General features: G+C 39.9%; 1 pseudogene; it reads right to left on the bottom strand.

Annotated features, from left to right (window-relative positions):
- Positions 1-3,194: 3,194 nt before the first annotated feature.
- Positions 3,195-26,322, bottom strand: LOC145119684 (pentatricopeptide repeat-containing protein At1g25360 pseudogene; annotated as a pseudogene).
- Between the last annotated feature and the right edge of the window lie 763 nt (positions 26,323-27,085).

The raw sequence follows: 27,085 nt of genomic DNA, 5'->3' as shown, positions 1-27,085 counted from the left end.
GTCACCTATAGAAGTCAGACTGGAGAGTTGGAGCAACGGCTGAAGTGATTAGGTGCTTATTTGGAGAGGGTTGGACTTCAGAGGAGTACGTTGGACGTACGTCTGGTACGTTGCGCGTACTGGCCCAAAGTGGTGTACGCTGGCCGTACCATCTGAGTACGCAGGACGTACTCGGCCTGGTTGACTCACTTTGTCTTGTTGACCTTTTTGGGCCTTGGACCATGGACCAAGAGTTGGTTAGGGTAGCCCATTTAGTATTTCAGGCCTTTTTGGAGATTGGGCTTTCTTGGGTTAGGCCCAAGATGGATTTGGGCCTTATTGGGCCTTGTGGGCCATTTCAGATTCGGGCTCTCTTATGGGCTTGTAAGTACATGGATTTCGTTGGGCTAACTATGGACATGTATAATGATTCAGAAAAAGTAAATGGGCTTTCGGGAAAGGCCCATGTAAGGGTTTGGGCCCAATTTGGAAATTGGGCCATTAGTGGGCCTTTATGGATTTTGGAGTTTTGGACTTGATTGGTTTTGGACTTGGTCCTTAGTTAAGTACCTTGTGGGCCAGGGGTAAAATTGTCATTTTACCCCAAGTATGGATTATGGATCATAGTATACAACCCAATTACTAATTGGATGATATTTTGGTATTGTTAGCTCGAGGAGTTGCCAGGACAACAGTTAAGGATTTCTTGCAGTGGAGTTCATCAGCATGAGGTGAGTTACCTTCCTATAAGAGTGGGTCTAAGGCACCAATGCCGGCCCACTAGTAGGAGTATAGAGTAGAGATGATTGTCTTTGTGATAATTGTTCGTTGTCACTATCTGATGAGATTTATATGTTATATGTTATGTTATATGTGATAGTGGTAGGGGTGGTTAGACCCCGTAACCGGTTGTGATAAATCGGTGGGTAGGTCGGGCACCTAGATATGCCTGACAGTATGTTTACGATATGATATTATGTGGTGGTGGTAGGGGTGAAATAGTCCCCGTAAACCGGTTGAGATAAACCGGAGGGTAGGTCGGGCACCCAGATATGCCTGACAGGCGTAGGTCGGACGCCCCGGTATGTCTGAAAAGGGTAGGTTGGGCACCCCGGTATTCCTAACATGGGTAGGTTGAGCACCCAGGTATGCTCAGCAGGGTAGGTCGGGCGCCCAGATATGCCTGACAGGGTAGGCCGGGCACCTAGATATGCCTGGCAGTATGTGATTATGTGGTATGATGGGGGAACTCACTAAGCTTCGAGCTTACGGTTTTCAGTTTTGGTTTCAGGTACTTCTTTTTAAAAAGGAAAGGAGTCGACAGGATCGCAGCGCATCACACTATGATTTCCGCATTATGAGATCTTTGGGAGTTGTACTCTGATAATACTTTCATATGACATGTTTTAGTTATTTGAAATACTCGTTTTTTATTATGAAATGAGTTAACACTATGGATATTTCAGACTACTGGTTTTATACTTATTTAAAAATAAAATTATTGGCTATGAATTTTGGGATATTACATTGAACCAAATTGGCATGCTATGCATAATAAACTTGAAAATGCAAAGAGCATAGATGAGGTATATGTTGATTTTGATTCCTCTCAACTCGTAGGTTAAAATGCAAGAAATAGCAATGTACTTCTGTTGATTTATTTATTGTGCTTTGAAAAATCTACCCAATTATAGTAATGTTATCCAAATACAAAGTAATTTTCACTTCTCTAGTTTGGTAATTCAATTTTTGTAGTTATACTTTTTGTTTTTTTAGGGTGCACGTGCACGTGATATGCATGGAACTGCAATCTCTTCATCATCAATACTATGCATGAATATGCTTAAATTTATAAATAGCCTTTTACACTATCTAACATTTGAGGTAAAAATAACCATGTTCTTAAGTTTATAAATAACAATGTATTTACATTTCCTTACCAACAATAACAATATATAACCTGTAATTTGTATGTAAGACGCGTACAAATTTTATGTTATTGCTATTAATTATTATCAGTAAAATGGTAAGTGTGTTATGTAAAAAATAAAGTATATTGTGTAAGTTCATGCTATAAGTATGTTGTTATTATGGGTGAATAAATATAAATATATCTCTTTTTCCTATTTATTCATTACTCCGATGTTAATGTGCTTATTTATCTCTCTTTAATTATTTTGTCAACCAACAAAGGTAGAAGTGATATTATATTATTATGATTGAATAACATATTCTTTTATCTTGTTGTAGATTCTTGAACCAAATTGGCATGCTATGCATAATAAACTTGAAAATGCAAAGAGCATAGATGAGGTATATGTTGATTTTGATTCCTCTCAACTCTTGGGTTAAAATTCAAGAAATAGCAATGTACTTCTGTTGATTTGTTTATTGTGCTTTGAAAAATCTACCCAGTTATAGTAATGTTATCCAAATACAAAATATTTTCACTTCTCTAGTTTGGTAAATTGTTAAAAATATAATGTTCTAATAAGAAGAAAAAATGGAACTGTAATGCTTGTAAAAGAAAATTAAAGTACATTGCTATATTTCACAAATAAGTTAAAGTATGTTGTTATCTTTTTCCTTGTGTATGCTTCTAATTTTTGTACTTAAATAGGTAATTCAATATCATTAATTTTTCATGGATAAATGTCTCAAGGAATGTTCACTTCTTTCTCCAATCCTCCTCATTTATAAAAAATGGACTCTCTTTTGTAACAGTAGAAACGAGAAGAATAATAATGATACTGGTTATTCCATAAATAAGATCAAATCAGTAGCTATACTAATCATAATTAACGCTTGACATATTTCTAAAGTAGATTTCAATTGTTTATATAATCTAAATGTTAAAAGTATGTCAGCCTCCTCTTGTTGAAATTGTATTTTCAAAGTAATTTCTCATTCACTTAAAATTTCTAGAAAAAATTTACATACTAGTTCGCACGCAGCACCCTCTTCTAATCTACAAGAAAAAACAAACACAATATTCTTGTTCAAGACTTGTAATCATGAAGATAAATCCACAAAAAAAAAACTCAAATTCCTGAGATCCGTATATAAAAAAATGATTAAAATGGCAAAAACAAGTAAACAACATAACTTATCTAAAAAAAGTTGCATTCTATCAACTTCTGATTTTTCTAAATTCCAATTTCGCAAGTATAATCATGGCTTGTCAACAATAACAACAATGTGTCATTGCTTCCTTCTCACCAGTAATTGCCACAAGAATATTTCCCAATCCTGAAATGATGAAACCTCTTCCCATCTCTCACAACAATTTCTCTCTCCACAACTTGCGACATGAACTCAAATGCATTATGAAAATCCCCACAAATCCTCAAGTTCTAGAAAACCCTAATCATGGCTCCCGAAGGAAGCTTCAAAATCCCAAAAACAACCGCAAGCTTTTCACTATGAGTAGACAACACATATTCCTTTTGCTCATTCTCCATATCATGCAACACAAACTTCGTATCCGGAACATACCCTAATTTCCTCATTTTAGAAACCAATTCCTCAAGATACTCATACACCTTCTGAACCTCAGGGTGCTTAGTATCATCCACCAAAAATACATGGACCATATTGTCAACTTCAATCCAACTACACGCAGGCTCTTTCTTCACTCCTCGAGATCTCATCAAATTCCGAACCCGTGCAGCATCGTTCCATTTTCCCGAGTTGGAGTACATGTTTGATAAAAGTATGTAGGTCCCATCATGATCCGGGATTAATTCAAAAAGTCTTTTTGCAGCCTTGACCCCTAACTCCATATTTCCATGGATTCTACACCCACCAAGTAGTGCTTCCCAAACCGGTGCACCAGGGTAGAATGGTAATTTTTCGATCATGTTTTTTGCTTCGGTGAATTTCCTAGATCTACATAACAAATCGATCAAACGACCGTAATGATCTTCACCCGGGGTTATACCGTATGAATCTTTCATCGAGTTGAAATACCGTTGACATTGGTCAACAAAACCCGAGTGGCTACAAGCATAAATAATCGTAAGGAATTTTATTCGATCAGGAACTATGTCCTCTTTTAGCATTTCTTCGAAAAGCTCAACTGCCCGAGCACCATGCCCGTGCTGCCTCAAAGCTGCAATCATTGTGTTCCAAGACACTGAATCTAAACATGGCATTGTAAGGAATACATACTGTGAATCTTGAAGGACCCCACAACATGCGTACATTGTGATTAAAGAATTGGAAGCGGAAAGGCTCGATTCAAACCCTGATTGAATAAGTTGAGCATGAAGTTGGCGTCCATGGTTTAGTGACGCGATAGCTGCACATGACTTAATCACACCTGCTAATGAATAATCACATGGTTGACATTCGGTTGATTTCATTTGGTTTAAAAGCTTCAAACCCTTTTCTCCTGATCCGTTTTGGGCAAATCCTTATATCATCACACTCCATGTCATGTGGTTCTTTTCGGGCATTTTGGTAAATACCAATCGGGCTTCTTCGATTCCGCCTACATCAACGTAAGCAGATAGAATGTTGTTCCATGAAATAAGATCTCTTATTGACATCCTATCGAAAATCTTTCTTGCATCATCTGTTTTACCACATTTCCAGTATAATGTAATCAATGTGTTGTTAACACTATATAGAAAGTGGTGAAAGGGTTTATTACAGTTCTGATCATGTATGCATGTATTTGTTTTCCATGGAGAAACAATTTAGCATTGACACAAGCACTAAGGATACTTGTATAAGTGAATGCATCAAACTTGATTCCTAAAAGATTCATCTTTTTTGACATTTCTAATGATTCGGAAACAAACCTTTTATGCATGTATCCGGAAATCATTGCATTCCATGTCACTACTTGCTTTTCATTGTTCATACCATCAAAGACTTGGCTTGCACCGTGTAAATCGTCATTTCTTATATACCCTGTGATTATTGTAGTCCATGATAACTCGTCTTTATGTGGCATTTGATCAAATAGTTTCTGTGCAACATCCATTAATAAAGAAGGTGTTACGAAATGAAACATCCCAAAAATACGGTCCAAAATTTTCATTTTTAATTATTAAAATAACCATAATTATCAAACCCATTTCTTCCAAAAACATAAGTCAAAGTATCAATCAAAGTATCTCATCAAAACTCATATCAATACATCCGAGCTCTTCCTTTTGCTACCGGAAGTACCTAAAACCAATACTGAAAACTATAAGCACGAAGCTTAGTGAGTCTCCCCAAACTACCACATACCATACACATATCATGCAACTAGGAGATACGGACCCCGCCCACACTCAATGAGATACGGGCCCCGCCCACACTCGGCTACTATGAGATACAGGCCTCGGCCGCACTCTATGAGATATGGGCCCCGCCCACACTCACATTCCTAACAACACATACATGTATCACACAGACAACAAGTATAGCAATCCAACAATCTGACTGATATCTATACTCAGGTAATAATAAGATATGGGCCCCACCCACACTCTGTGTTCCTATCAAGAACATATAAACTACATGGGTCGGCATTGGTGCCTTAGACCCGTTCAGTCGAGGAGGAAACTCACCTCGCACTGCATGTTGGGTTTTATACAAAAGAACATTCCTATGTGCACATGCAAAACCCTAAAGCTTTGGATCTAGGTTTCTCTATTGTACATGCAAATCATCCAAAGCTGTAAAACCCTAGATCTAGCATATGAAATTCAAAATCAATAATTAAAACATGTTTAGATGATTACCTTTCACAAGTAGCAAGAATCTTCAACTTCAAGAGCTTAGTATCACAAATGTAATACATCTTATGGCTTACAAACACCAAGGCAAGAAGGATAATCTTGAAGAGAGAGAGAGTGGAGGTTCTAAAATTCGGCTCTAGAACTCTTGGAACAAGTGGTAGCCGATTTTAGGTTCCCTAGATTCCTTTAAATAGGTGTGCAGCTAGGGTTTCAGTCAAAACCCTAATTGGATAGCTTAGGCCTTAAGCAGTCCAACAGAACCTTCCAGAACAAGGCCTTGGACGATTTCAAGTGGGCTTCTACCCTAATTTCGTCCAACATATAGTCCATGAGACCTGCAGCCCATAATTCAATTATCTTATAATTGCAATTCCAGTCCCCTAGGTTTAATTAATATCTTTTGACCACAATTAATTCTTAATAAATTCTTGACCAATATTAATTCTCTTTTAATATATTATTCTTATAATATAATAATAAACCATATTATCCTCTCTTTCCACTAAATATCCATTCAATTTGCTCTAGTGAAGGCAACCCAAAAGGACCATGCTACTATCGGGTCAAGTACATACCAAATATAGTTATAGGCTTAGACACTTAATCCAACAATCTCCCACTTGGATAAGTCTAATAACTATAATTGCAAGTATGACTTCAGGATCCGATTAGCAATCGTAGCTCTCAAAAACCCTCTTTCAACTCTGACCCAGTCAAATGACATATCCTTTAGATAAGGGATCGTATAGTCCTCCGTTCTCAAGATATCGTGAGGACAATCACATGGAACATAGTTATACTTATTGTCCAGCAGTTTGTTTCTCGATCTCTGATTTGTTCGACATAGAACTTAACTGAGCACATCAATTTAGTCCTGACCGAGCCCGACACAAAAGTCAAACCAAATCATCGAGGGGCCCAATATATCGCTTTTGTCCTTGTGAGACAAAAGGAACAGATAAACTTCGACTCATATGCTTGTACTATTTGCTCATCAAATCGTACACAACAATACGTTTTATAAAATCAAGTTACTGATGCGTTTACGCATTATCAATGCACAACCAACTTGAAAACAAAAAATCATATCTCTAGGTTTAAAAACTATATGATATTATCGTCTTACAACCACTCATGATTAATTCCATGAAGTGATTCAGGTAAGCGCGGGTTTAATCCAATACTCAAATCTTATTTCATAAGAACTCATGAACGTTGCAACAAACTTTTGCTATGCCTAAACCACCTTAGACAGTCTACAAGCCAATTCATGACAGTCTTCTTTCATACCTACTTCCGATGTATGATCGATTGTGGATGGTTCAAATAATCTTATTATTCAGGAAGTCAAAACATGCAAAGTGAAACAATAGTTATAATTAACATAAGACAATAACTTTACTTATAAATAAATACACCTTTTATTTAATCATCAAATGTTAATTACAATTTATCTATTACAAGTTTCTAAATCTATCTAATCACAAAAACTAATATCGTCCTTCATCCCAATGCTCCTAGCGTGCTGCAAGTGCTTAACCCTACTTGGTCCCTTCGTAAGGGGATCTGCTGGATTATCCTCCGACGATACCCTATTCACAACGAGGAGTCCCTCTTCTACGTGATGTCTAATAAAATGATATTTCCTATCGATATGCCTGGATCTGCCATGATCCCTCGGTTCCTTGGTCAAGGCAACCACACCTTCGCTATCGCAGAAAATCTCCATAGGCTCATTTATGGCAGGTACAACTCCAAGGTCTCCGCTGAAGTTCTTTAGCCATATTGCCTCCTTTGACGCTCCACTCGCTGCTATGTACTCTGATTCGCGCGTTGAATCAGCCACAGTTTCCTACTTGGAACTTTTCCAAGTCACTGCTCCTCCATTTAGAGTAAAGACCCAGCCTGACTGAGATCGGTAGTTATCTCTGTCTGTCTGAAAACTGGCGTCATTGTACCCTCATACTCTCAAGTCGTCACTCCCACTGAGGACTAGGAACCATTCCTTGGTCCTTTGTAGGTACTTAAGAATATTCTTGACTGCGGTCCAATGGGCTCTACCAGGGTTCCCTTGATATCTGTTGACCATGCTCAAAGCGAAGGCCACATCAGGGCGAGTACAAGTCATAACATACATGATTGAGCAGACTGCGGAAGCGTAAGGAACTCGGCTCATCTCTGCTATCTCAGCCTCTGTACTCTGGCTATGAGTCTTACTCAGTTTGGTATTGCTTTGGATTGGTAACCCCCCCTTCTTGGAATTCTCCATGCAGAATCGTTCCAGCACTTTATCCAAGTAAGTACTTTTACTAAGTCTTATTAGTCTCTTAATCCTATTTCTCATTATCCTTATCCCCAGGATATAGGCAGCTTCTCCGAGGTCCTTCATAGCGAAGCACTTCCCAAGCCAGGACTTAACTTCCTGCAAGGTTGGGACATCGTTTCCTATGAGTAGTATGTCGTCCACATACAGTACGAGAAAACTAACTATACTCCTACTAGCTTTGACATATACGTAGGATTCATCCTCGCTCCTCGCAAAGCCAAACTCTTTGACTTTCTCATCGAAACAAAGATTCCATCTGCGAGATGCTTGTTTCAATCCATAAATGGATTTCTCAAGCTTGCACACTCTATTAGGATGCTTCGCACTGACAAAACCCTCTGGCTAACTCATGTAAACATCCTCAGCCAACTTCCCATTAAGGAAAGCGGTTTTGACATCCATCTGCCATATTTCATAGTTATGAAACACAACTATGGCTAGCATCACCCTAATAGACTTCATCTTCGCAAATGGTGAGAAGGTCTCATCATAGTCAATTCCAGGAGTTTGAGTAAAGACCTTCGCAACCAATCGCGCCTTGTAAGTGTGCACTTTCCCATCCATGTCTGTCTTCTTCTTGAATATCCACTTGCACCCGACCGTCTTACGACCTGGTACATTGTCAACCAAGTTCCAAACTTGATTGTCATACATGGACTGAATCTCGCTGTTCATTGCCTCTTTCCATTTTGCAGACTCCGGGCCTGCCATGGCTTCCTTGTAGCTGTTAGGCTCGTCCAAATTTACTAGTGTACTATCACTAATAAACGTATCCCCCTCAATAGTAATATGGAATCCATAAAACTCGGGAGGATGACTAAATCTACTGGAACATCTAAGAGGTAAGGACTCGTCAACTGGTTCAACAGGAGTTTCCTCCTCAGGTTGATCGCTAGTGTTGGAGGTTCCTTCATCACTTGATTCTTGAAGCTCTTCAAGATCAAATTGCCTCCCACTGTCCTCTTGGCATATGAGCTCTCTCTCGCGAAAGACTCCTCTCCTCGCAACGAAGACAACATTGTCACTCGGTCTATAGAAGAGATATCCAAAAGACTTCTGTGGGTAACCGATGAAAATACACCGCTCACTACGAGGTTCGAGCTTGTCGTGAGTCTCTCGTCTTACGATAGTCTCGCAACCCCAAACCTTGATATGTGCCAACGAGGGAGCTTTCCATGTCCACATCTCGTAAGGTGTTTTGGCAACCTTCTTAGTAGGGACTAGGTTAAGGATATGGGCGACAGTCTCTAAGGCATACCCCCAGAATGAGATAGGTAGCGAAGCACGACTCATCATGGAACGAACCATGTCCAACAAGGTCCGATTGCACCTCTCAGCCACACCACTAAGTTGTGGTGTCCTAGGTGGCGTCAATTATGAAACTATTCCACATTCCTTTAGATACTCATGAAACTCGATACTAAGGTACTCTCCTCCCCGATCGGATCGTAGCATATTTGTCTTTCTACCCAGCTGATTCTCCACTTCATGTTTAAACTCTTTGAACTTTTCAAAGGTTTCTGACTTATGCTTGATTAAGTAGATATACCCATACCTACTATAATCATCAGTAAAAGTCACATAGAAGCGACAAGTATCCCTTGTGGTGGATCTGAAAGGCCAATATACATCAGTATGTATGAGATCCAACAAACCCTCACCCCTTTCACAAGTACCAGTGAAGGGTGACTTGGTCATCTTTCCAAGTAAACAAGACTCGCAAGTGTCGTTTGATTTTAGATCAAACGACTCCAACACCCCATCCATTTGGAGTTGGCCTATGCGCTTCTTGTTGACATGTCCAAGACGACAATGCCACAAGCATGCTTTGTCCAAACCATTGGACGAATCGATTTGCAATACATTATTTCCTAAATTATCAACAATCATCACAGTTTCATATATTCCATTACAAGGCAATGCTTCAAAATAGAAAACATCATTCAAATCAGCATTAGAACCAATTTCATTATTGAATGAAAATCTAAATCCTTGTCTATATAAACCATGAAAAGAAATAATGTTTCTCGCCATCTCAAACGAGTAGCAACAGTTATCCAAATATAATCCTAACCCGCTACTAAGAATTAAAGAGTAAACTCCAATCTTGGTTACATGCGACACTCTTCTGTTCCCCATGATCAGGTTCATCTTCCCATGCTCCACATCCATACTTCTTTTTAGGCCCTGCAAGTCAGAACAAATGTGAAAACCACATCCTATATCAAGAACCCAAGAAATAGCATGTGATGAGTTGTTAGATTGAATAGTATAAATACCTACGAAGGTGGTTTGATCTTCCCATCCTTGATATCCTGTAGATATTTCGGGCAGCTCCACTTCCAATGCCCTTTCTTGTGGCAGTAGTAGCAATCTGCTTCTTTAGGGTTGGCAAAGGGAGTAGTAGAACCAACTTTGGTCCCACTAGAATAGGATCCACCATGGGGCTTGCCCTTGAAGCTCTTGTGAGGAGCCTTCCTCTTCTTTCCTTTGCCTTGCCCAATAGCCAGGACAGGGGCAGCAGCAGTAGGAGTTGATGCAACATGTTTGTCTTTGAGATTGCTCTCAGCAGTTCGCAAGAGACCTTGAAGCTTTCTTAGTGTAACCTCCTCCTTATTCATATGATAAGTCATACGAAACTAGTTGTAGCAAGGAGGTAAGGAGTGGAGAATGATGTCAATTACCAGCTCCTCGTCGAAGTTAACATTCAACTTCAGCAAGCGGTCCACATACCTCTGCATCTTTTGCAGGTGGGCCGTGATGGACTCTCCATCCTTCATCTTGGTAGTGATCATCGAGACGATGATCTCATACCTTTATTGCATGACACTTTGATGGTACCTCTCCATCAAGTCCTGGTGCATCTCATAGGGATAGTAGTCCTCATAAGACTTATGGAGTTCGACAGTCATAGTCGCAAGCATGATGCAATGGACCTTAGTAGCGTCCCTTTCATGGGCATCATACGCAGCGATCTCTTCAGGAGTAGCAGTATTGGGGTTAATCTCCTTGAGCTCCTTGTCAAGGACATATTCTTTGTCCTCGTATCTGGTCACCATTCGTATGTTATGAATCCAGTCATTGAAATTGGTGCCATTGAAGATCACTCTCCCACAAAGGTTCATGAGAGAGAAGGAGCCAGAAGCATTAATCCCCGAAGCGTTGTTGTTGTTTGGAGTAGACATCTGAAAAAGAAAAGAGACAAAGTTTGATTAGATAAGAATTCCCAATTAAACACCCAAATGAGAAATTAGGGCTAGGACCCAACAACATTATTCACAATTTAGAAGAGGGATGCCATAATCTAAATCACAAATAATTTGAAGGTAAGTGAATAACGATTCACTAATTTCCACCATGAAAAACAAAAACAAAGATTAAGTTTTAAATGTATTGAAACTCCTAGATCTTTTGAGATCCATTGAACTTTTCAATGGCATGTTTAAATCTCGATATGCCATTCAAGTTTGTGATTGGGATACCGAGGATCACAAACAAGGTGTGAATAACCATGCAAATGTACTTGGTGCCCTCAATGTTACAGTCACCTAATCAATGTGTCGGTTAGACACACACACTCCATTGATCTATGACAAACATTGAGTCACCCTTTGCCACCTTTGCTAGACCCAAACTAGTGTGCCGGTTAACCACACACGCTCCACTAACGTCTTGGCAAGGATACAAAAGTGTAATTTCATGGAATAACATCATTTTCACATTTTTCCTAAAGTAACTAAGATTGGGAATTTTATAAAAACATTTAGTTACTTTATATATTCATTATACTTATAATGAGGAATTAGTTGTCTATTCCTACCTGTTCGGCTAACGACCCTCCACCAATCAAGGAAGCGGTGGGTGAGAGTGAACACTCATTCAATCGTCATTTTATAGGCAATTTCCTTATACCCCCCTTATAGATCGGCTTCGTGAATGAGGCCTACTAACGGTAAGACTAGCTTAATCTTATACATATATATATATATATATATATATATATATATATATATATATATATATATATATATATATATATATTATTAATCTTGTAATACTATAATAGTATAAGGGTTGAATTTTAAACTTGTAAAATTCTAGGGTTTCGAATTTAAATATTTCAAAATTAAATTTTTAATCAAAAAATTTAAATTCCAAAACTTGAGGGCAAGTTTTTGAAACTTTTCAAAACTTTCTAGATCAAATTACAAATAATTTAATTAAACAATTAAATAGTGATTATCTAGATTTGACCTAATTCAATTTCATACAAGATAATTCAATCAAATAATTCAAATAATTAAGGTTTATCACATAAGGCAATAATTATAAATGATAATTCTCTTTTATTTTGGTAAGGATAATCACCATATATATAAAAATCGGATTTTATTATTCAAAAACAATTTTGGTAATTATCCAAACACAAAATAAGTCAAAAATCCGAGTTTTGAGCCATCTGATCCACTGACTCGTCGAGTAGCCTTCTGGACCCGTCGAGTCTATCAGACAGACTGGACTCACGTCGTGAACTCAGTGAGTCACGTCGTGAGTTGGGTGTTTTTTCAAAAACACTACTAGAAAAACAGCCTTTTACGACGCGCAATGCATGTCGTAAAACGCGCAGACGACGCGCAAATGCGTGTCAAGGAAGGCCCTGTCATAACGAGAGACGACACGCTTTTGCGCGTCGTCTATAGACGACGCGCATTTATGACACGCAATGCGTATCATTAAAACCCCTGTCAAGAAAGGTCATGTCATAAATAAAGATGACACACATTTTTGCGTATCGTAAATTTAAATGTTTAAAAATATATATATTTATATATTTATTAATTTTTAAATTAAATTTTCAGTTATTGTCTCATAATAGAAATAAAATACCATATACAAAAAATACAATCCATTGCATAAAATTTAATGTCATACAATTCTATTTCTTACAATATATAAATTTGCATTCATCTAATCTACTATGTGTTTCATACAAAAAATCTATTTCATGCGGCTTGTTCCATTTCTTTTATTAGCAGCTTCCATCATTAGTAGTACAACTAACAATTGAAATGAAGAATGCGATACTTGTATATCTGCAAAAAACTTGAAAAAAACAACAAAGATTTAATGTTTATATATAGCAAGAACATATTGAATGCATAAAATAACAAGAGCTAATAGGAGGTCATTTTCTATTCCCTTCTCAGTATGTGATGATTCGGGCTGTTGATTGCAACAATTAAGCATCTGCTTATGATGAAAGTAGATACCATTTCTCCAGTGATTGATCCTCACTAAAGGGACAACAAGATAGTTTATGAATGTTATTACAAGTTTACTTAAGGTTAAATAATTAACACTTTAGCTCTGTGATTTGTAAAAGTGAGAAATCATTCAAACACATATAACCTTATAGTTATAGCAATGATGGTGAAAAAATGAACTGTGGATTTATTGAGCATGTACCTTTAAATGATCAAGTTTGTCCACTACACCAAGGTAAGTACCATGAGACTCTGTCTTACTGGACTCATGCCTTGTAAATCCACGAACATGCATTTCATAAATTACCAGATCTCTTTGTGCAAATGATAGGGGCAGATCTCCTTCCCAGTCAAACTAAGTCAAAGAAACGAATACAAATCAAAACTGAAACGAGATATAGTTTGATGTGTCATCTGCTATGAGATGAAAAGTTATAAAATAAATATACTGAGAGATTTAGATAGAAAGAACTGACCAGTTTTATTGAGTTTATTGAGTATAAAATGTTTAATGAACTGTGTTTTATTGAGTATTTCTAACCTCTTGGACCATAAGGGAACTAGAATGCTCCATTGTTTCTTTGTGCCTAAACATGAGAGCTATGCAAGTTAATATTATTCCAATCTTTGGATGATGAGAACCTACAACATATGCAATGCATAAGAGTCAAAATACACACAAGAAGTATTTGACCTTAAATCACATGTAGATTATGAACAGATGTATACTAACCAAAACGTTCTTCAGTCACTGTAAGTGCCCTTGTTAGTATCTCTTCAGCATCACCAAATTTCCTAAATCACAAAACACACCTCATATAATGTAACCAAAGGTTTTGATTTAGAGTAAGAAGCAGTTTATGGTAAGGTATTGTTACTTTTTGACTTCAAGGGGACAAAAAGAAACAGGCTCTTAATGGCGGAAAAGAGAAAGAAATAAGTCTGAAATACATGTATGATGTATGATGTATGATGCATGATGTATGATGTATGATGTATTAACCCATGTGTGACTCAAGTTGTCCTAAAGCACAAGTTGCTGCCAAAAGAATGTCCTCCCATACCATGTTTCCAACAGCCAAGTTATATGGATCACTATAATCTTTATTTTCTGGTATCCCTTTGATTACATTCTCATACAACTTTTTTGCAGTTTCAAAATCTCGTGTTGTATGCAAGAATTCAACATATGACAAAGCATCATTCCCTACACAAACATTATTGTTTTTTTTTATAAAAATGTTCTTGATATGAAATGAGGCATGAGTTGCAAGAGTTTACCAATTCCCAAGTTATCTTCAGCTCCAGTAAAACAAGATTGGGTTGCATAAATAAAATGTTCCATTAGATTATCATACAAACAAGAAGATGCAACTATCAGAAATCAAGGACATACACGAATCTGTGTTGCCCTGAACAAGCTCTGTAAGCCCTTTTAATGCTCTTGCACGAGCATTTAATGATCCAAATCCATCATCAAGTTCCGGTTTATTAGCATCTAAATCATTCAAGCAAACATCTGCTATCACTGAAGAAGTATCATCCTATATAGGGAACCATAGCCAAATATTTATGTACCCAAAGAACATAGAGAGTTTATGTATTTGAATTTGGATAAAAGATTGAAGCACAAACACAAACAAACAGTTCTTACTTCTCCTAATTCCAAATAAAGTCCTGCAAGAGCTTCCATAGTAGCCATTAAACCAAATCATAGAAATAAAAATGAACTTCGTAAATTTTTGACACTTGATCAAACTCGGATACATGAAATGAATTCGGTGTTGCTTTGCATTACCTCTAAGAGGGAAATAAGAAACTTTTAGGTCCTTAATGGTATTCAATTTCTCAATAGCTTAAATAAAATTGCCTCTGTGAATAGAAAGAAGCAACAAATTAAATGGATGACTTAATTTTAAACGCTTCTACTCAGATAATTGAAGTAATACTCCCACTGTGAAAAGGAGTATGGATTAAGAAAGGAAAAAATTACCTCTCATACAAAAGGGTCGACATCGCAAGAAGAACCAATCCCTTGGAATTACCATCATGCTGATTGGATTCGCACTGTTCTAGCACCATCAAACCTTGCCCATATGATTCATTTACACATACTCATACGTAAAAATGTAGATAGTAAACTGATAGAAATGGGTATTGACGGGATTATTCGAAATGCACAACAAAGGGGGAAACTGACATGATTCAAACATACAGATTCAAACACATTGAGAGATTTAGATAGAAGGAATTGACCAGTTTTTTGCAGATCTTGAATGAAAGTAGAATCGATGAGAGTATAATCGATGAGAGTATAATCGATGAGAATGAAAGTAGAATGAAAGTAGAATCGATGAGAATGTAGAGAGCCCAAATTAAAACCTTGTCCAGTAGAATCGATTTGAGAGTGAGTGTTGGATTTATTGCTTCCCTTTCCTGGTTCGCTTACCCTTTGGTTACCCTAGTCGATCGATTCAATCTTTCACGAAAAACACTAGGTCGCGACCGATAGAGACAAGAAGGATTGGGCGAAGGTAGGATTGGATCCGATTTCAAAGAGTAACAATAGATTTCACTGAAAACCCTTTCCTGGTTCGCTTGACCTTTGGTTACCTCAGTCGATCTATTCAAGCTTTCAATAAAAACCCTAGGTAGCGACCGAGAGAGACAATAGGGAAAGGAAAGAGCGTCGATAGTTAGGGCAAGAGGGAAGAAGTAGGCGGCAGGGAAAGGAGAAAAATATGGCGGGGTGTTTAATTTTTTAGGATTTCATTTTCCCCCTGCTATTAAAGGATGGAACGCGCGTTCCATTCAAATTTATAAAGCGACATCATTAGACGACGCACATTTCATTATAGGTGCCCTCCGTGTTTTTTTTGTTTAGACACTAATTTAAGGACACGCAATAATGCGTGACCTAAATCCTTAAATTTTTTGAAGAGACGACACTTTTTTAATGTCACTCTCTTTTGCGTAACATAAATCAATGAGTGTCGTGGTTTGCGCGTCGTAAATGGGTCTTTTTCTTGTAGTGAAACGATTTTCTTTTCAATCTATTGACGAACATATGAGCATCAAATACAATTGAAACCAGTCAAGGCTCTGATACCATTTTTGGGTTTTACACAAAAGAACATTCCTATGTGCACAGGCAAAACCCTAAAGCTTTGGATCTAGGTTTCTCTATTGTCCATGCAAATCGTCCAAAGCTGTAAAACCCTAGATCTAGCATATGAAATTCGAAATCAATAATTAAAATAAGTTTAGATGATTACCTTTCACAAGTAGCAAGAATCTTCAACTTCAAGAGCTTAGTATCACAAATGTAATACCTCTTATGGCTTACAAACACCAAGGCAAGAAGGATAATCTTGAAGAGAGAGTGTGGAGGTTCTAAAATTCGACTCTAGAACTCTTGGAACAAGTGGTATCCGATTTTAGGTGCCCTAGGGTCCTTTAAATAGGTGTGTTGCTAGGGTTTCAGTCAAAACCCTAATTGGATAGCTTAGGCCTTAAGCAGTCCAACAGAACCTTCCAGAACAAGGCCTTGGACGATTTCAAGTGGGCTTCCACCCGAATTTCGTCCAACCTATAGTCCATGAGATCCACAGCCCATAATTCAATTATCTTATAATTGCAATTCCAGTCCCCTATGTTTAATTAATATCTTTTGACCACAAAATTAATTCTTAATTAATTATTGACAAATATTAATTTAACTAATATGATTTCTCTTTTAATATATTATTCTTATAATATAATAATAAACCATATTATCCTCTCTCTCTACTAATTATCCATTTAAGTTACTCTCGTGAAGGCAACCCAAAAGGACCATGCTATTATCGGGTCAAGTACATACCAAATATAGTTATGGGCTTAGACACCTAATCTAACACTGCAGACGATCCCTGGCTGCTGGCTGACAGATTCTTGAACTGTCAACATCAAAATAAAACCCAATTAACCACTTGGGTTTCAATGCATCACCATAAATACACACTTGGGGTAAAAGGACCATTTTACCCCTAACATAGCTTGGTCCAAGATCAAGGCCCAACTCGTACTCTGAAGGCCCAAAAGTCAATTAATCAACCAAGGCCCAATTATGGCCCGATTTTCCAAATTGGTCCCAAACCCTCACATGGGCCTTACCCTAAATCCCAATCCAAATATTCTAGTCCATATACTTGTTCTTAGATGTCCCATCAATAACCCAATCACCAAAGCCCAAAAGAAAGGCCCAACTCAAGGCTCAACCAAAATTAAGGTTTTCACATAAAATGACGATTAGGGTTAAGTGTTCTTACTTAACCCATTAAGGACTTAATCCATTAAGTCCATCACTCTACTAGGCCATTCATACAATGTAGTCGCGCATAATTCAAATTTCCAATCTAACAGTCCAAACGCGGGTCTCGGCAAATCCCAAACTAACATTTCCAAAATTAGGGTTTGCTAAACCCTAATTAGGGTTTCCAACCCAATCACAAACCAACTCAGTCCAAGATTAAGCTATTGGGTCAATTAGGGTTTCACTATGTCGAGCACCACCCACTGCGACCTCGGGCGGTGGTGATCGACGACGGCTCACGGCGGCAGCCACCACCTCACGGTGGTGGTGGTTATGATTCTAGGCCAAAATAAAGACAAAAGTACCCCAAGCACCAATCCTCACACACCCATAAACATGCAGCCACCGGAGATGGTGGCTAGTGGCGGCAAAACGGTGGCAGCCACCACCTCACGGTGGTGGTGGTGGGTTTTCCGGCCAAACCATTACACATACAACCTCATGAATACCCAAAATAGCAGGTACACTCGAATATACACCCATACACATACATCCACCTCCCACGGTAGCTGGTGGTGGCAAGATACAGCAAAAGGCGGCAGAAAGAAGTAGGAGTGGCGGCAGCCACCATGGTTGGCTGCCATGGTGGTCCGCTAGTGTTCCGGCCAACAACACCCGATATGCTACACTGAAGTATACACACACATGGGTGGAGACACTTACCGAGCTCATGTATTCCATTCCTGGAGGAGGGCGGTGGCGGAGAGATAGTGAACGGACTGTAACATCACCGCAATAGCGGCGACGTCAACGGACGTTCCAGCGACTGCAAGGTTATCGACCGGCGATGCCGGTGGCGTGACTGAAGGTGAATCGGAGGAAGGAAACGTTGTGCGACCGAGAATCAACAGCAGCAACATCCGCGACGTGTTCTTCGGCAGTTTGTCTTCGTCGGCAGCAGTGCAGTGGCGGCTTCCGGGCTTCACGACGGTGGGGCGGCGGCTGGATGACTTTACCACAGTGGGGGCTGGCAAAGAGAACTAGGGTTAGGGTTTGGTGGTTGCCTTAAAACGTATCCATGAGGAGGGTAACGGGTTATGTCCCATATTTATACAACTTACACCAAATGTTCATATTTAGTCCCTCCTTCTCAAATCCTCTTCAACTTAAATCCATAAGTTACCAAACCACCCCCATCTTTAATAACTCATTACAATACAAGCCCCAGAAGTTACCATTTAATCCCTCAATAATAAAAATGTGGCTTTTAACACCCCAATGTGTACACACCGTTAGTTAGTACGACTTAGGGCTAAAATACAATACTTAAAAAAATACGTCTCGGGTTCTAAGGTTCATTATTTATTTATTTATTTTTAAAAACGGACTGTTACAATTCTCCCCAACTTAAATTATATTTCGTCCTCGAAATCATTACTTACTATTCCCAACATGCCGAACAACCTTGAGCAACACAACCACGATCCCGAGCATATCACAACCTTCATAAAGCGACCGAAATCAACCTTCACAGGGTTCTAAAACCCGAAGATGAACGAATTCCTTGCATCATGATCATGTTTACTCAATCTGAAGTATGAAGTATCGCGATGGTCTGACTCCCTGACAGACCACCCATACTGAAGCATTATTGTTGAATCCCTACAGATCCCTTATACTTGACAGTAGGCTCAGATAATCCTTCGAGTAGAAGACTCATTCCTGCAACGGTTAGACTCAGACAAGAGCTGCACAACAAGGTCAAATCTATTACTCTGAGATTATTCAATCCCACTGCGAGTGGCTTAGCATAACCCAAGCAATCAGTTACTCCATCCGTACATGAAATCCTAAAACACTAATACTGCCCGAAACAGCATGCTGCCACATGGCTGCCTTCCTAAAATCCATCGAGACCTCCCTGGTCTCAATTCGTTTGCCAGTTATCTGAAATACTGGGTTTCGGCCCGATTGCGGAGCTAAAAGACTCCCACGTAGTCGCCCCACACTACTTCTAAATGAAATCCTTGTCTGTCAATAGTTGCCACTAGTTATCTTGCCACTGTGGCTCTAACGACCTTCTGATTTAACTGATCGGGTCCATACGTCGAGTCATGACATCACCAAATCCAAGGCTAAAAGTGATTGCTACATGACTAAAAGGTAGCCTTGTACCACAAACGACCTTATACAGTCCATCGCTTCATTGATCCCATGACTGCAGTGGTGTTCCTACGGTCTTATCATTGGCTCAACCAGGTCTAATTCATCTGGGGAAATCCGTAAACCCATCCGTGGATTTGCCACGCCCTCACTGCTGCGCCCGAACTGGTGGGTAATACTGTTTCTCCCGCGATCTAATAACACTCCCATACTATCTACCAACCTAGTGAATGCTACGGCTACACCCGCAGTCTTACAACATTCTAGCGCTATCTGCCAACCTTGTGAATGTTACGGCTACACCCGTAGACTTACAACCTCTAGCAATATCTGCCAACCTTGTGAATGTTACGACTACACCCGCAGACTTACAACACTCTAACACTATCTGACAACCTTGTGAATGCTACGGCTACACCCGCAGACTTACAACACTCTAACACTATCTGGCCGCTAGTGAATGCTACAGCTGCCCCGTAGTCTTATGACACTTCTCACGTTGTCTCGCTGCTGGTGAATGCTAAGGCTATCCCGCAGTCTTACAACACTTTACACACTGTCTCAATCTCTGATTACCAATCCGAACGCATCCAACGTCGAGCACCCACATGGTCTAACTTCCCAAACTGAACTCATGTCCTGACTGGATTCACCAACCTGGTTCCCTAAAGCCTGCTATCAAACATCATGAGAACGTAATCCCAATGTTGGTAAGTTTTTCCGAACTTCCAACTCACACTAACCCCAATCCATACAACCGCTTGGACTGTCTTCCTTCCTGACAAGGATACGAAACTTATCCCCGTCTCAAAACTGCTCCTGTTTCTGAATCCCTGGACGATTCTCCCCCACTTAGATTCGACTAAGTCTTCACAATACATGAAAATTGAAGAATTCCCAATCCTTCTCACTTTCCAGCGATCTATCCGATGCCGAACAACTCTTACCAACTAGTGCTCCATTACTAGCCAATCCCAAAAGATCACACAACTTCTAAGAACCAGACGAACACTTCCCAAATCCCAACAAAACCGATAACTCCAGATGCTTGAATGATACCACACTCGAATCTTGAAGACCAAAATATAAATGCTCTAACCAATACCTCAGCAACGAGCCACTTCCCTTGGCGATTCCATCAGCCAATCAATAACAATTACTAAAATCACTGAATCATGACAATGCTGAGTAACCATCCTGCGGAACTCTGACCACAGACCTTCCATATAATACCCCTGAACCGGTCTCGATCATAAACCAAGGTAATACTGAGCGCTCCCAAATCCGCAATTTAAGGAAATGACCTTTCACTTCTCACTAATAATTCTCGGCATGCAAAAGACATATGAAATCACTTGAAGGTATAACCCTAACACAACAGGGAAACATCCCAAGTATACACTTACCCAAGCCCTTGGAACGAAAACTCCATCGTGCAGTTTCCCGCAAGTGTTGCACTGAATCCGACCTTGCTGGCCTCTCAAAAGCTTATCCGAATTCTTGGATCCCTTCCCGAGACCCTCCAATATATGCAACTGATCTGGTTCCCTCTTCCCAATGTGCTCCAAGTCAATATCTCGTTCTCGGGCTCTAGAAGTCGTATCATTCCTGGTCTCGCACCCCGAGATACTCATCTCCTTGACATCATTCCGCAGTATGTCATGATACCTTACCTTCTTCATTTCCTCATTTGTTGCATACTGCGGTACCAAATAAGCTCTCTCTCCCGAGACTTGGCAGTGATCTCTGCCACAGTCTCAATAGTCTGGCGGAGACCTAACAACTCTTGCGCCAACTGCTGCGCCTCAATCGCCTGGGCAAGCTCTGCCCGGAATCTGGTCAAAAAGTCATCCCATGACATAACATTAACCGCATCATCACCCAACGCACTACCAACCCCTTCCCATCAATCACGTGCCTTGTCCTTCAGGAGGCAGGAAGTAAGTCGGACCTTGTCCCTATCGGGCAACGGCTGGTACGAAAAGCGTTGGCGACATCTGCAAACCATCTGCTGCTAGCAATGGGGTCCTTAGCCCTATGATAATATGGAGCGTCACAAGCTATGAACTCCCGAAACATCAACGTACGCGTCCCTATCATGGCTGATATCTCAGTGTAGAATGCACTCAGTCTTATCACAAATCTCCAAAATGCCCTCCTTGACCGTACTGAAGATCACAGGAGTCTGGTCAATGATATTGCCCGTAATCTCGGATGGAATGAACTCCCTCATCTGATCATCGAGCTGCCCGGATCCAGAGTCTGAGCCTGATCCCTTGCCGGCACCAGATCTGCCATCTGATCTACCACGTAGTGTTACCATACTCAAGTATACTATAACAATATCATAATACTCTTCATAAATCGAGGGATCACATACACTACAAGTTCCCTGGTTTTATCTCAACCTTCCTTGAGTCGAGTACAGATCCTCTTCTTTTAGTAGTATGGCCCATACTACCTTCCACATCTATCCGTATTTTCCTCAAGAACTGCCTCGACTCTACCAAGTCCCTTTGGCTACTACTGCTCTCTGCGCTAATCTCATCCTAGGCTTGCCCTAAGGTAATCTCCGACCCACTCTCTGCCATCAGCTGCATAAGAAGTCCATGCTATCCCCCCTAACTAGCTCGCGAATACTATTACATATCACTAAGACTAGATAATTATTCGAATGAGGGGTCCTACCCTACAACGGTTAGACTCAAACGAGAGCTGCGAAATAAGGCTAAACCTAACCTTCTGAATTTATTTAGTCCTCGCAATATGTAACTTAACATATTCATTTACTAATTAGTTGGAGATAACTAGAACTCCTAAAATCACAAAGCAAGCAGCATTCGGGCATTGAGTAAACATAAGCAAGTATATCCTAATCAGGCCATCATATCACTGACTAATCAGTACTAGCATGCAGTTCATAAAGCTCATACACATATAACAGGAACATAAGGCATCCTTCCTAGATCCTTAGCCCTAATCTAGCATGTAGTTCTCATAAACATATCATAACATAAACTTGTATGGGTAATTTGGGAGTACTTACTTGAGCTCGGCTGATTGCATGCACCACACCCTTTTCTCTTTTCAAAATTCTTTTTATAAAAATGGTTTTCTTTTGAAAATTTTCATACTAAGTCTTCAGTTTGAGTTCAGACACACCCGAGAGTGTGTCCGAATCCCTCAAACCAAGGCTCTGATACCAACTTGAAACATCCCAAAAATACGGTCCAAAAAATTCATTTTTAATTATTAAAATAACCATAATTATCAAACCCATTTCTTCCAAAAAATAAGTCAAAGTATCAATCAAAGTATCTCATGAAAAATCATATCAATACATCAGAGTAAAAACATTCAGGCTAAACATCATGGTGTGTGCAATGCAGTCATCCCGAGCTCTTCCCTTTGCTACCGGAAGTACCTGAAACAAAAACTGAAAACTATAAGCACGAAGATTAGTGATTCTCCCCAAACTACCACATACCATACACATATCATGCAACTAGGAGATACGAGCCCCGACCACACTCAATGAGATACGGGCCCCACCCACACTCAGCTACTATGAGATACGGGCCCCACCCACACTTAGCTACTATAAGATACGGGCCCCGCCCACACTCAGCTACTAAACATACTTACAAGTATCACACAGACAACAAGCATAGCCAAATCTATTAATCAGTCCTATATACATACTCAAATAATGCTATGAGATACGGGCCCCGCCAGCTAATGATGAGATACGGGCCTCGCCAACACTCTATGAGATACGGGCCCCGCCCACACTCACATTCCTAACAACACATACATGTATCACACAGACAACAAGTATAACAATCCAACAATCTGACTGATATTTATAATCAGGTAATAATAAGATACGGGCCCCGCCCACACTCCGTGTTCCTATCAAGAACATATAAACTACACGGGCCGGCATTGGTGCCTTAGACCCGTTCAATCGAGGAGGAAACTCACCTCGCACTGCAGACGATCCCTGGCTGCTGGCTGACAGATTCCTGAACTGTCAACATCAAAATAAAACCCAATTAACCATTTGGGTTTCAATGGATCACCATAAATACACACTTGGGGCAAACGGACCATTTTACCCCTAACATAGCTTGGTCCAAGATCAAGGCCCAACTCGTACTCTGAAGGCTCAAAAGTCAATTAATCAACCAAGGCCCAATTATGGCCCAATTTTCCAAATTGGGCCCAAACCCTCACATGGGCCTTACCCTAAAGCCCAATCCAAATATTCTAGTCCATATACTTGTTCTTAGATGTCCCATCAATAACCCAATCACCAAAGCCCAAAAGAAAGGCCCAACTCAAGGCCCAACCAAAATTAGGGTTTTAACATAAAATGACGATTAGGGTTAAGTGTTCTTACTTAACCCATTAAGGTTTTAATCCATTAAGTCCATCACTCTACTAGGCCATTCATACAATGTAGTCGGACATAATTCAAATTTCCAATCTAACAGTCCACACGCGGGTCCCGACAAATCCCAAACTAACATTTCCAAAATTAGGGTTTTCTAAACCCTAATTAGGGTTTCCAACCCAATCACAAACCAACTCAGTCCAAGATTAAGCTATTGGGCCGATTAGGGTTTCACTATGTCGAGCACCACCAACTGCCACCTCGGGCGGTGATGATCGACGGCGGCAGCCACCACCTCACGGTGGTGGTGGTTATGATTCTAGGCCAAAATAAAGACAAAAGTACCCCAAGAACCAATCCACACACACCCATAAACATGCAGCCACCGGAGATGGTGGCTAGTGGCGGCAAAACGGTGGCAGCCACCACCTCACGGTGGTGGTGGTGGGTTTTCCGGCTAAACCATTACACATACAACCTCATGAATACCTAAAATAGCAGGTACACTCGAATATACACCCATACACATACATCCACCTCTCACGGTAGCTGGTGGTGGCAAGATACGACAGAAGGCGGCAGAAAGAAGTAGGAGTGGCGGCAGCCACCATGGTTGGCTGCCATGGTGGTCCGCTAGTGTTCCGGCCAACAACACCCGATATGATACACTGAAATATACACACACATGGGCGGTGACACTTACCGAGCTCATGTATTCCATTCCTGGAGGAGGGCGGTGGCGGAGAGATAGTGAACGGACTGTAACATCACCGCAACAACGGCGACGTCAACGGACGTTCCAGCGACTGCAAGGTTATCAGTCAGCGATGCCGGTGGCGTGACTGAAGGTGAATCGGAGGAAGGAAACATTGTGCGACCGAGAATCAACAGCAGCAACATCCGCGACGTGTTCTTCGGCGGTTTGTCTTCGTCGGCAGCAGTGCAGTGGCGGCTTCCGGGCTTCACGGCGGTGGGGCGGCGGCTGGATAACTTTACCACGGTGGGGGCTGGCAAAGAGAACTAGGGTTAGGGTTTGGTGGTTGCCTTAAAACGTATCCATGAGGAGGGTGACGGGTTATGTACCATATTTATACAACTTACACCAAATGTTCATATTTAGTCCCTCCTTCTCAAATCCTCTTCAACTTAAATCCATAAGTTACCAAACCACCCCCATCTTTAATAACTCATTACAATACAAGCCCCAGAAGTTACCATTTAATCCCTCAATAATAAAAATGTGGCTTTTAACACCCCAATGTGTACACACCGTTAATTAGTATGACTTAGGGCTAAAATACAATACTTAAAAAAATACATCTCGGGTTCTAGGGTTCATTATTTATTTATTTTTAAAAACGGACTGTTACACGAAAGTTGAAGAAGCACACCTGACGTAAAGAGAAATAAGAGAGTTTACAACCGATGTGACAGACCCGATTCCCGACTTCACAATTTCAGAGTGTAGCTGCTGACAATGTAATTCGCGCTCAGCTATAAGAGACAACCTAGATAACATGCTTGTGTAGGTGTAGTTATCTGACTGAAAATTGTTTCTTTTTCATGTCACGAAAGAGCTCGATAGCAGCGTTACCATCGTCATTATGAGCACAGCCTGTTATCATGGCATTGTAGCAAACTGTATCTCGAGTATTCAAAGGAGTGCTATTAAATATTTCTCTTGCCAACTTTAGATTTCCAGAAGCGGAATATGCACTAATAAAGGTTGTTTTGGCAATAATATATGGTTCTGCAATTTCATCGAACAGTTGACGTGCGTATACAAGATTGGACGATTTGCAATACAAATCCATCAAACGGTTGAGGATATGAGACCGCGATCTGACCAGAAGCGATCATATTGGCATGAATCATTCGGACACTGGAATATGAGGTTGGGATTTGGTTGGAACATGATAGGAGCTATGCAACGTAAAAGTTGGCTAGAGCACGAACGACGTCTGTTACGCGAACGGCCTGTTTTATGCCAAATCACGAAGTTATACACACAAAAATGGATAAATAGGAAAAGAAAAAAAGTAAATAGAAACAAGAAAGGCATGAGGGAATTTAACAGATAGAAAAAGATGGTAGTTTACGAACGAGAAAATCTTGTTTAGTACCTGTTCTCCGAGATTCGACGCATGCTTTCTTAATGCATTCATTTCGCCAGTTGCCGATCTACAGTAATATTTTCATTTTCAAATCAGACGCTGGCGCCCGACGGATATTTTCCGCTCAAACCATGTTGCTAGATTGGGGGCATCCTAATTCCCAGCTCTAATCATTTGAAGGTCCTAAACTAACTAGCTGAACCAAAGTCCACAGCTAAACTTTTTTCACGTAATAAGAGAATAGAGGTGCACATTGTGAACCCTTAACTTTGAAAAACAATAAGGGAAATCTCCAGAAAAGTCCTTAAATTTTAGTCCAATTTATGATAAAGTCCCAAACTAAATTTTGTTTACAGAAAAGCACAGAATACCGGCTAAAACTTCGAAAAAAACCCTTTTCGGCCGGTTTCACAGATTTATCCGGTATTCTGTCCTTTTTTGTTAGTTTGCTCAAAATTTTGGGACTTTTCCGAAAATTACCTGATAACCAAAATATTGGGACTTTTCTGAAAATTACCATGAAATTAATGGATATTATTATTAACAAATCATTTATAAACATAACAAATATTTTTATTATAACAAAGGAAATACACATGTTGCTAATTTCTAGGAATAAATTGGTGGTCTAAGTACTCCTCTATTTCTTATTGACCACATCAAACTGTCTACGTTCCTCCGACGCATCGTTGTGGGTATGATGGTGAGATGTACTCAGTGAGTGTTCCTCTAATGTTGGTGTTCCTCCTATGTTGTTTAACCTAACTACCACCCAAACTAAATTAGAAAATATCATTACATAATACCAGCTAAA

The sequence above is a fragment of the Lactuca virosa genome, chromosome 6 (assembly GCF_052849685.1).
Source record: "Lactuca virosa cultivar CGN04683 chromosome 6, Lactuca_virosa_CGN04683_v6, whole genome shotgun sequence".
NCBI lineage: Eukaryota > Viridiplantae > Streptophyta > Magnoliopsida > Asterales > Asteraceae > Lactuca > Lactuca virosa.
This window is presented reverse-complemented; position numbering and strand designations above follow the sequence as displayed.